Here is a 12195-nt window from a genome sequence, read left to right as displayed (position 1 = left end):
TGTATATGTCTTCTATGATGTTGTATCATGTGTATCATGTGATAATATCTACTTTGATGTATCATGGATTAGAATAGGATGATATACCTTATTCTATGTATGTATATTCTTTTGAGCTTGTCATACCCTATGATATGTACAGTGGATGATTGAGTATTTGAAATGTAATGTATAAACATTGGACTTATCATTATTATTTCATGTGGATGTTGTACTAAATGGATTCATGTATGTAATTCAACGTTAAGGGATCTTAAAGAATGTAATCTATTATGTATGTTATGTTTAATTTTAGATGGACACTACTATTGCTTCTGTTATTGTGCATTAGTTATATGTGGTATTTACTTTCATAAAAAAAAATGCTACTAAACTTAGTGAAATTCTAGATTAATTCTTTGGATCCCTTGGCAGGGCATTACATTAATAATGCTGTCATCATCAACCTGCCTCATATAGATTTTAAAGAAAATAAATAATCAAGAAATTATTAGGTTTGATTGAGTGGATCTGAACGATCAGAAAGAAAAAATCTATTTTCACTCTTGTGACCACTCCAAAGAGAGTTTTTATTAAATCTGCTTGATTGAGATTTTAGGACTAAAAAACAAGAAAAGAGAATTGATATTCATTGAATCTACTTGAATGGGAATTTAGGTGTCTAAAGAAACCAAAACTAGTAAGTACATTGAATTTCATTCAAATATGCAATCAGGATTGATAGATAATTGTCACACAAAACCAGTAGGAACACAAGGGTAGAAGTAATAAACCAATCCATTGGCTCTACTTGAATGGATTTTTAAACCAAAAATACAAAAATGCCTTTAGCTTAAGGAGGTTTAAAAAATGAAAAAGTCATCAAACAAAAGAAAATTCATTTGCTCAATTCATGTACCTCTTGTGGAAACTATAGATCATAGAAATTGAAACATAAAAATGCTAATGCACTTATACACATCACAAAGCTAGACTGCTAGAGATAAAAATGATGGATCTCTTCTGTTACACATCTCTTTCTAAACCTTTGATTTAAAAATACACACAATCTAATTTAGAAACTACAAATAAAAATGATAACTTGCATATATCCATTGAATATTTATCAGCACATCACAAGACCATAAATTTTAGCTACATAACACACAAATCCAGACATGAAAAGTGTTACTTTGCATATATACTCATTGAATATATATCAACATATCAGAAAACCAGAATTTGAAGTATAAAACACACAAATTGAGGCATAAAACTAATTTGCAAACACTCATTGAGTTAGAATGTTAACTATAGCCTATAATACAACATTGTAGGCATGCAAATGCCACTTTGCATATATATCAATGCATCACAAAACTAGAAAGTAAGCTAGTGTACCTATACTCATTGAATATACATCAACGCATACCATAGCAAATACTCCAGTAGCAACATGAAGGTTTTAAAAATAAAAATGTCATCAAACAAGAAAAAAAATCATTTGCTTAATGCCCTTTCCTCTTGTGGAAATTCTCTGAGGAAATTTGTTTTGAAAATGCGCTTGTTTCCAGAAGCTCCAGAGGCAAACCCATTACAAGATGACTATCATATAAATTCTTCCTCCTACGATCAAAGAGAGTCTCATAAGCCTCTTGCACTTCAATAAAACTTCTTGGTACTCCTCTGCATGCTCAAGAGGACACATGTTAGGATGATACTTTCTAGCCAGTTGCCGCTATGCCTACTTGATATCATCTAACCCCACATCGCCAGATATACCAAGTAATTCGTAAAAGATTCTGAAGCTCCCCTACTTGAAAATTAATGATTTAAGCCCGTGGCTTTTAAGAATCTATGAAAGTACATAAAAATAGCACAATTATATTAGCATTGTATCATTGTAAAGACATAGGCATTATGCAAGCAAAGAAACCAAAGCAGGGGTTCCACTCACCATGATTTCTTTGTTGCTCAAGTGCTTATAATTTTTCTTCTACTCGAAGAATATCTTGACTCATCTTTGCTCTAGCAGAGGGACTCAAGGGAGACCTCATTGAATTAGTAGTTGGACCACCTACGAGAATCAATTGTGTGTTACCCATGAAGCCCCAATACTTGCAAATTTCCATCATACCCTTATACACAGGAATGAAATAATGATATGACAATAAGCCTACATGAATAAAGATTAAATTTTAACATACTTTTTGACCAATACTACTATATTATACTTTTAACATATTAGGGTTATGACCCAATTTGGTCAAAATTTTGTCCAACTTAAGAATACTTAGGAAATTTTTGACCAATATAGGGATGGAAATCAAAAAATAAAGGAATTCATTCCTTTGGTCAAAAAATAAGTGCAAATGTACTAGTGTTGCCTTGAGGCTTGTTAATGTAAGCAATAACATCTACCAACATAGAAGCTTTTTTCATCTTAGATGCATTGCAAACCACCGCACCTAGTACATAGAACCCCTCACTCAACTTCTCTCATCTTTGTCTCTCATCTTCCACATGAGTCAATCGCTCCTCTTTGCCATTTGCAGGCTTCCTACCCCTCTTTCTAGGATTTATCTCCATAACGCTAGCCTATGTGCACTCTACCTCTTTGATGGAAACCTCAATATCAGACATGAGGGGATGCATGGTAATGGGCAGTTGAAACCATTAAGCTACCATACATGCATTGAATGAACACACAAAGTAGGTGTACTCCCATAAATGCATTAAACACACTCACTGAGTGGGTGTGTGGAGAGCACACTTTCTACCCTCACCCACTTAGCCTACACTCTCGCACTTAGTTAATGCAAAATCTTAAATAAAACCTGTGATTGAAACTGCTTAACGATGACTGCAAATTGTATAGAGGGAAACGTTTGATGATGTGAGACAATTTCCAGTTGCAAGCAACCTCAATAGGAAAGCATATCTGTTGGGCCCATTTGCCATTGCACCAAAAGCCATGACTGTTAGTGAACATGGAACACCACATAATTAACCACCTGTGGGCAGGGGAGCGCGTCACATCACCCAACAATCTCCCCCTCGACGCACATACCAGGTGCTTACACGGGTCGGGAAGGCACCGGGGAGATTTGAACCCATGACCAAGCCAAAACCAGGCTCTGATACCAATTGTGGGGCCCATTTGCCGTTGCACCAAAAGCCATGACTGTTAGTGAACATGGAACACCACATAATTAACCACCTGTGGGTAGGGGAGCGCGTCGCATCACCCAACAATATCAACTAATTAATACTAATATTAATATTAATAATAAATTCATCGGTGTCTTAAATGTGTTTGTATTTGTGTTCTAGTACTATCTTTCCTCTCTTAAGTATTTGAGTTGGTAATGCTTGAATCATGAGTTAAGTAGTGAGTTTGTAATCATTAAGACATATCATCTCTTTAACTTTGTTGCCACTGAGGAGCCATAAACATTGAAAATGATGCAAAATTGATGAAAAAAATCCAAAAGATCTTTACCATCCATTTCTTGAGTCCAAAATTACACTATTTCAAAGAGAAACTTCAAAAAGTTTTGGAATTAGCCCAGCGATTTTAATGGAATTTTAGACTTGTGTGAAGAAAAACCTGATTTTACCTTGTGAAGAAAAACTTTTAGGAATATCAATTAATCTGAAATCATTGGACAAAGTAATCAAACCAAAAACTTGCATGTTTATCCACTATTTTTTTTAATGCATAGAGCACTTAAAAGACATTCATAGTATACTGAATTTTAGTGACAAAAATACCCTAACAATTGTAATCCCAATATCAGAAAATTAAGAAAGGCCAGAGATGCATCCATTATATTCCATATAGAAAACCCTAAGTAGATACACTATTTAAAAGAAACAAGAGGAACAAGAAGTAAGAAAAAATGTCAAAGACCATTCTATGGGAAAACATTGTCAATTAAAAGCTCTGCACTTATGTATCCAAAACTTAAATTGTCATATTTCGAGAAAAAAGAAGATTCAACAAGATTCCAGATGTTAATAGAAAAACCCTTTTTTTACAAAAATCGCATCCCATGTCATGGTGGGGAATCAAATCGAGATGGCATTTACAAGCATTTTATGCCATTTCCTAAAGATTTTACCGAAGTAATTTACATAGAAACATTCTATTGCTTCCACAATTATCTATCCTCAGGAAACCACAAAATCTCACAAACCATTCATTTTATATGTAGCTTCGCAAAGTTTGCAAGGGTAAAAGATGGTACATAGCAAAAGGTAGGGTCTCTGCAAGGCAGGGCCAGGGACTCATTAATAGTGCTGCATAAAATTTAGGTTGAACATATTAGAGACAACGGAACGGAAAATTGAAACCAGACTACGGTAGAGAACCATTATTTAGAAAAGTGATAGAAGTTTTACTCGAGATTTCTAATCAAGAGTCAGATTCCCTCTCCTCCTTATCTTTTCTTGATCTGATATTTAACTTGTGCATCTCACTCAGAAAAGCTCTCAAATCTGTGGCAGAAGATCCTTCCAGCTTGACAGCATCTGATGCCATCAACTTCAAATTTTCAGCGCTCTCTCTCATCTCTTCTCGTTTGTCTCCAAGCAGAACCACTGTGATAGCCTTCTTTATACTTTCCTCTTTCGGAATCTCGCCTTTATTTGCAAAAAAGGATTCCAACGTCCAACTCAGCAAAAAGCTTAGAATTGAAGTGCTGATCTCCAGACATGGGTCATGCAAGAATTGGAACACCAAGAGAAACGCTCTCCAGCGAATAATTCCATCCGCAGTGGCTTATGAAGGCACCCACCGAGGGATGAGAAGGAATTACCGGTTGGGGTGCCCAACCGCATATGATTAACCCTCTCCCTTTCGTTCGCTCCACAAAGCCCCCTGGCAGAAATGCGCTAATTTGATCAGTTATTGAATCAAAACTTGAAGACGCTGGTTCCTTCTTTGGGGTTACTTTAATAGTCCATACAAATGGCTGTTCACTAGCTTCCAGACCTCTGGCCAAGGCATGTGTTTGCTCTTTGGGCAAGGTAATAAAGCTTCCAAACTAAACATAAATTACAGAGCGCGGACTACAGGAATCCAACCAGGAAACCAGCTCTTTTTCATTGATGTCCGCCATTTTCCCTCGCGTCATAATATTTTCCGCTCCTCTAGGTAAACATAATATTCCCCTCTATACGAATTGGGGATTTACAGGGCCTATTGCCCAAACTGGTTTAGCAGTCAAGGCTTTCAAGTGCTGGACATACAAAGGCTCGAGCGCATGGAAAGTATTGACCAGCATTCCCGATCCTTTGCCAATATCTAGGTAACACTGACGGTACGCGGCATATTGAAGCTCACCACGAGGCTCTCGTCCTCCTCATCTTTCTCCAAGCCGTTGTCAAGCATTGAACACGAAAGGGAATACAGCAGACTCGTTGCGAAGGCTCTGTAGGTGTTGAACAGAAAACTGGCAATGTTGAATTTTTGGGCGGTGTCGACAGCCCAGCCCATAAATATATCGTAGACAATACGAACAGGAGCTGCTACTGTTTGGTGGTGAAATTGATGCTCCATCCAAATGTCAAAAGGGTCTTGAAGCTTCATTGCGAGTTGGAATATAAGACCTTCTTCCACGAGGGGAGGGGGAAGGGCAATCAGGCGAATATCGAGAGCGTCATTATCAGGGGCTTTATCAAGGTAGCCCTGCAGGCGTGAGACGTTTGCAGGTGTTGTGACATAACTGACGGTGAGGCCATGGGAAGCGAGGAGCTTTGCGAGGTCTCTCTTCTATTCATCTTTGCACACCAAAACGAATCTACCCAACCGAATTCGTTCGCCTTTACTTATTCGATCGGATTTTCTTCCTTAAAAAATTGAAACATTTGAAGCAGCGTATTTCCCACGCAAAAGAAAATGTTTTCCTACCGACCCCGGGCCCCAATCTCTTTCGCCACGCCTGACGAAGCGAATTTGTTTGATGGGTTGAAATTGGCTTATACCATTTCGAATCTTAATATCACTAGTTTCTCAATCAATGACGACATGGCTTGAGTTAGTTTTGAGTTCCTAAATCTTCAAATGGTGGCCTTCACTGGTTGGTAGCTTGCAGGTCTTGTGCCTTCGCTGGGCTGCCTCACAGTTTTGAACCCTCCATAAAAATAAAAATAAAAATAGTTGCGGTATAAAATACCAATCCAAACGGATGGCATGGGGGTGAATAATAATAGGAATATTTCATAGAATCAAAGAGCATCCTATGTGGACTCCACCAAAAGCAAAATAAAAGTGGAAAATATTATTGAAAAAGAGTGACCATAAGTCTAGCACTCCGTATTCATGATAATGATTCTACAAATTGTATTTTTTTAATAAGGGGCACAAGCATAAAATTTCCTGCCTATAGTGTGATGTCATTGAGAGTAAGAAATAGTGAAAGGTAAATACATATGTTTAGAGGAAATAAGATTGAATATAAAAAGCAATATAATACTTGATATGGAAAGTAATCATATTTGACAATAGAATCAAATCAAATAATGACCAAAATCCCACTCAATTGTATATGAAGAGTTGGCATAAAGTTAGAATCCCTTAAACCAGTGAGTAGAAAAATCATAAATAACAGAAACACTAACCTAGAAAAGTCATATGAGGAAAATGATTCCAAATGGTAGCACAATTAAGATTGTATTCACAATAGCCAAAAATACATAGTAGAAGCATTTAAGCCTAAAGAGAACTAATAATAAGAATGACTAAACCAAAAATCACTAGCATCTTGAGGACAAGGCCAACTCCCATGAACCCTCATATTTGAAATTGATTTTATTAGTTTAACTTCTTATTTAACTTTTTAGTCAACAAATACAATGTGTAAATACTATTTGTGATTGATTTAACTAGTATAACTATATATTTAATCTTCTTTTACAACTTAGTATGTTAATAAAAAATACATGAGATACTTTTGTTAACTTAAATTACCTTTCTCCTAGAATTAAAAAAATTAGTATAACTTATATCATCAACTATTATAAAATGTTTTAATTTTTAAAATTTGTTTGAGAATGGTATACGTATAGTTATTAGTGAGTAAAAGATCTCAAACTTTTAATGATTGCTAGTTTGCATTTCTTTGAGTAGACTACACTCTCTTTTGTTTTTCAGCGTGAAACATTTTCTAGTGATTTCATTCCTTATGGTTTGTTTATGTGTAATTAATGTATCAGAATTTTCCTTCCATCTGCTATTTGGAAGTACATAAGTTTTTTTCATGATTTTGTGAAATATTTTGTTCTCTTGTTTGATTTTTCCCAATCAAAATAGAATATTTTTAGAGGTTTAAAAATAATAATTCCTTAAAGTCCTTTTTACAAAAATGATTATTGTTCTCTCTATTTTGGTTGGTTCACTTTAGAAGTTTCAAATTCTATGTAATGATGTTATTTTCCCTCGTATATGGTGATTCCTTTAAAGGTTGTAGAAAATTATGAGGACATTGTTATCTATCTATATTATTAGATTATCATTATTGGAGACGCACAACACTAAATACTTAAAAACCTCCAACATGTGGAAGAATACCAAAGTCAACATTTCCCACAAAACTCAAAATTGTACACATGTCAAGAACTCTAAAACACACAATGTTACATGCCATAAAGTCAAAGGAAAAATAAAAGAAAACCTAGGCCATGACTATTCAAAATCTCACAATTGTACTTTGTAGTGTATGTATTCCTTTCAAAGACATTTATGAAAAGAAACTTATCAAATAATAAAAAAATATTTAGTTTGAAAACATAACAAAAACCTCTTATTTCCATTAAAAGATTTCCTCTCCAATTTGTCTCACCATGTGGGTACTGAAAGTAATTACTAGTAGGATAATTATTAGAAACATTCATAAATAGTACTTCAAGTGGAAAATGAAAGAGTATGAGATCAAACATTTCTATGCTAATATGCTTCTATGCCTTGTCTATGAGTGTTCATCTTCCATATCCTATAGTCATGGCATTCCATAAAATGACATTTTTTTGAGGAATTATGGTCAACAATGCACATGTCTTGCCTATGCTTGGAGACTTTGCATCTTTGTATTTTTTTAGGTAATTGATGGATGTCAATAAGCTCCCATTGTGAGGCAACCTAGGGAGGATGTTGGCACAGTCTTTAGATTTTGGTTCTACCAATGGCAATTACATTTTCTTGAAAGCCTCTCATATTTGATAGTGTAGTATATATAAATCAAATTTAAATATTAATAAAAATAATTAGTGATAAAACTATAAGTTTATTAAATTAATAAACAGTTAAATAAAAAATAAAAAATAATTGTTGAATTTATTAAAATTGATATCTAAAGAAGAATCTAAAATATAATTAATATTAACATTTATTTTTGCTTTGATAGATAAAAGGCCCAAATGCTAATAATACTACATAAAAATATAATACCCCATCTCAATAGGGTACCGCAAGGTAAGAGATGGGGATAGGAATCTCCAGTTTCACCCTTACATATTTAAATTTATTAGGAAACAACAACTCTCCCATATCTAAATTAATATTGACATTATTAAAATTAATTGAAAAATAAAATTAATATTGAATAAATAAAAATTATTAAATAAAATGTTGTTCCCAATGTTATTGATGTTAATTTATTTTCTAATTATTAATCAACTATACAAAAATTAATGTGACATAACTAACCTAAGACTAGGCAAACAAAACATTTTTTCCTTTTTAGAAAACTTCATTAGAGCATGGCATCAATATAGTTTATAAGATGACTCGTATTCAACATGACATCATTATAGATTGATATATAAAATATGCTTATATTATTGATGCGCTTTGAGTGTGCATAAATTAGTTTATTTTTTCTAGTGTAAATAATTATTCACTATTTACACTTACTTAAGTTTACTTAGGTTAATGCATATTTTTTATTATTTATTTATTAACCACCTAGGAGTATGCATACTCTTGTGAGTTGTCATGTTTTCAACATGAGTTTGCACCTCTTTTATGCACACGTTGTCTACAACATAGGAGTTAGCAGACTAATTATGTACATGGTGTCTACAACCTTGTCATTATTATCCACTCATCTAGAATGATGGATAAGGCACGTCCTTAGTTGTCATGATGCTTATCTTATCTCTCAGTTCTTTCTAGAGACATTCTGGGTGCTTCCTAAGAGGCCTTTATATACAAGCACTCCTAGTGTGTTTGCACATCATATACTAATCAAAGCAATGTATTAGGAAATACTCTGATTAATTGATCATATCCATTTTTTGGTCTACAGTTGTGCTTTTGTTTGAGTTCTTAGTTCCTGGGTGAATTTTTCCCTAAGGTAAATTCTTACATGGTATCCGAGCTTGGAGATTTTCTCATCACATAGCCATTCGAGAGCATTGTTGCTTCGGTACCTCAACCTTAATCTAGAGTACTGCAAAAATTGGGAGTGTCTAGAGCTAGATCTGACTTCACCATTGTGTCTAGAATGCTGATTTGGTGAAAATTGACTATAAAGTTGGCCTACCCTAGGCAAAAGTTGATTGTGAGGCAATTTTTTTTGCAAACCGACACCTAAAGTACCGATTTTCAGCATTAGTATGATCATTTCAGATTTGTAAATTTAATTTTCACGTTTGTATTTTTTTCATCTACATCTCTGCTATTCTTTTTGGATTTTCATTATTTTTCAGTAATTTTTTGGCCATTGGGCCATAGGAGATATTTGTTTGTAAGTGAAGATTGAAGTTTGCTGGTGCAAATCAAATATTTGCATCACATTCAAAAGGTCCAAAAACTCCCAAATTGGATTTTGTTTCATCCAAATCGAACATCTAAGGAAAAATCAAGAGCCATTTGTTTCTTGGAGACACAGTGGTAGTTCAAAAAAAATAATAGTAGCAACAATTTTCAAACAACGATATCTCCCTCACATGGACTCCTTTTTGCGAGCAATTCTTTTTTTTTGGGGGTAGAAATATTTATCTACACATTGGTGTAGGTGGTTTGATATCTTAATTCTAGAATTTTTCTGCAACTTGCAAATTTTAATTTTTGCCACTTAAAATGCTTAATATGGGCTCATCTAGACTCCAAATTAGGTTCCAGTTTTTTTGAAAGTGCATTTTTTTTGTCTACTTTCCAAATTTGTAATTATATTATATGTTATGTAGATATAAATACTACTTTCAAAAATAGGCCCTAAATTGGCAAGTGGCTATCAAGTGCCTAAATCATACATTAGGGGGGGGTTCATTAATTCATTAAATTTTTTACATTTTTGTAGGTTACATTGATTGGTCCATCATGGAAGAGGAGTATTGTTCCACATGTCAATATGGCATTAGACCCAGGTTGACAAAAAGAAACAATCACAAATGGAGTGATATGCTCCTTGATCATCTAAGAAGAAAGCATAAGGAAGTATTTCCTTATTTATGTTCCAACGACTTGATCACTGATGAATCATAAGAACCTATTAGTAGACTAATTTTTATCATTCTTATCAGTCTCTCTTCTTCTGATTATTATAAGCTAGTTGCCAAGATATGGCCATGACATGGTTATTGGATGTATTGTTAGGAGAAGTATGGAGATCCAACCATTCCTCCATTCCTAGAAGATATCATACCTCCAATTGTAGTGAAATCCTCTTTAGTTGGATCAAAACTCTAACTCCTATTACTCCTACTGATCATGTTCTAGCCATAGATGCTTCAGATTCAGTGCAGCAGGACCCTTTATGTCTTCCTACTCTACCTTCATGCGAAGACTTCCTTCCTGACCTTTAAGGCCTTTTCATGGAGTCTCGCATTAAAGATGTGGGAAACACCATTGATGATATTCATCTTCTCTTTGAGGTGAATACTTCATTCATTGTCGCAGTGACAGATTCATGTACTTCAGAACAACAAGGTACACTTTGTCTTCTAGGTGATGACTTCTTGCTAGACATTCCAACTATGTTCTTGGAGTCACACAGCCAATTTGGAAGACTTCTTTGATGATCTACAACTTCTATTTGCTGAGGATGAACCTTCTATAGTTGTTCCAAGGGCTTACTCTGACTTCATGTCCATTCTCTACATGATCAATCTTCACAAGTTGGTATGTTTGTAGATAATTGTGTACAACATCTATGGAAGGACTCTTTGTCATTTGAGAAGATTTTTGGTTTTTTGAAATAGGTTCTACATCACTCCTTGTTTGATCTGCACTTCTTCTTAGCAGTTTTGGAGGAAGCCATCATCAACATTGACACAGGGACACTTGAACAGGTTTTAGAGACACCCTTCATCTTAGAGATTCCCTCTCCATACAGGGGATGCATCTTCTTTGTACCATTGCCTTTGTTTCTTCCAAAAGGGAGGAACATCATTCAAAGGTCATGGATCAGCTTCTATGTCAGAGCATTTCTCACTGATCAGCACACTACCTTTAGGGGGGAGGGACTATCTTGTCTCCTTCTTCTTCTTTTGGCGGGGGGGGGGGGCCTTTTTCCTCTTAGGGGGTTTTTTCCTTCTCCATTTTTTTCTTTTATATACTAGATGTATGTCATAATGGGGGGATCTTGATTACTCCATCCATCCATGCATCCCTTTTAATCTCTCTTTTTGGGGGAGGGTTTTTCCCATGAGGCTTTCCCTCTTTCTCTACTTTATGAGAGATTGCATTTTTGTTATGTACATGGGTACCTAAAATGGCCTAGTAGCCAGGACCCATCATGCATTTTATCCTAGTTTTTGTAAGCTTAAGGGAATTCCCCTAAGTTGCACTTAATGAGGGGTGTTGGTGTAAATAATTATTCACTATTTACACTTGCTTAAGTTTACTTAGGTTAATACATTTTTTTTTATTATTTATTTATTAGCCACCTTGAGTATGCGTACTCTTGTGAGTTGTCATGTTGACAACATAGGAATCTGCACCTATTTTATGCACATATTGTCTACAACACAGGAGTTAGCACAATAGTTAAGCACATGGTGTCTACAATCTTGTCATTCTTATCCACTCATCTAGAATGATGCATAAGGCATGTGCTTAGTTGCCATGATGATTATCTTATCTCTTGGTTCTTTCTTGAGACATTCTAGGTGCTTCCTGAGAGGCATTTATATACAAGCAACCCTAGTGTGTTTGCACATCATATACTAAATAGAGTAATGTATTAGGACATACTTTGATTAATTGATCAT

General features: G+C 34.8%; 1 pseudogene; it reads right to left on the bottom strand.

Annotated features, from left to right (window-relative positions):
• Positions 1–4170: 4170 nt before the first annotated feature.
• On the bottom strand, positions 4171–8433 carry LOC149579755 (UDP-glycosyltransferase 73B4-like; annotated as a pseudogene).
• Between the last annotated feature and the right edge of the window lie 3762 nt (positions 8434–12195).

The sequence above is a fragment of the Cupressus sempervirens genome, chromosome 1 (genome assembly GCF_028749045.1).
Source record: "Cupressus sempervirens isolate cs-2001-9-10 chromosome 1, ASM2874904v1, whole genome shotgun sequence".
Taxonomy (NCBI): Eukaryota; Viridiplantae; Streptophyta; class Pinopsida; order Cupressales; family Cupressaceae; genus Cupressus; species Cupressus sempervirens.
This window is presented reverse-complemented; position numbering and strand designations above follow the sequence as displayed.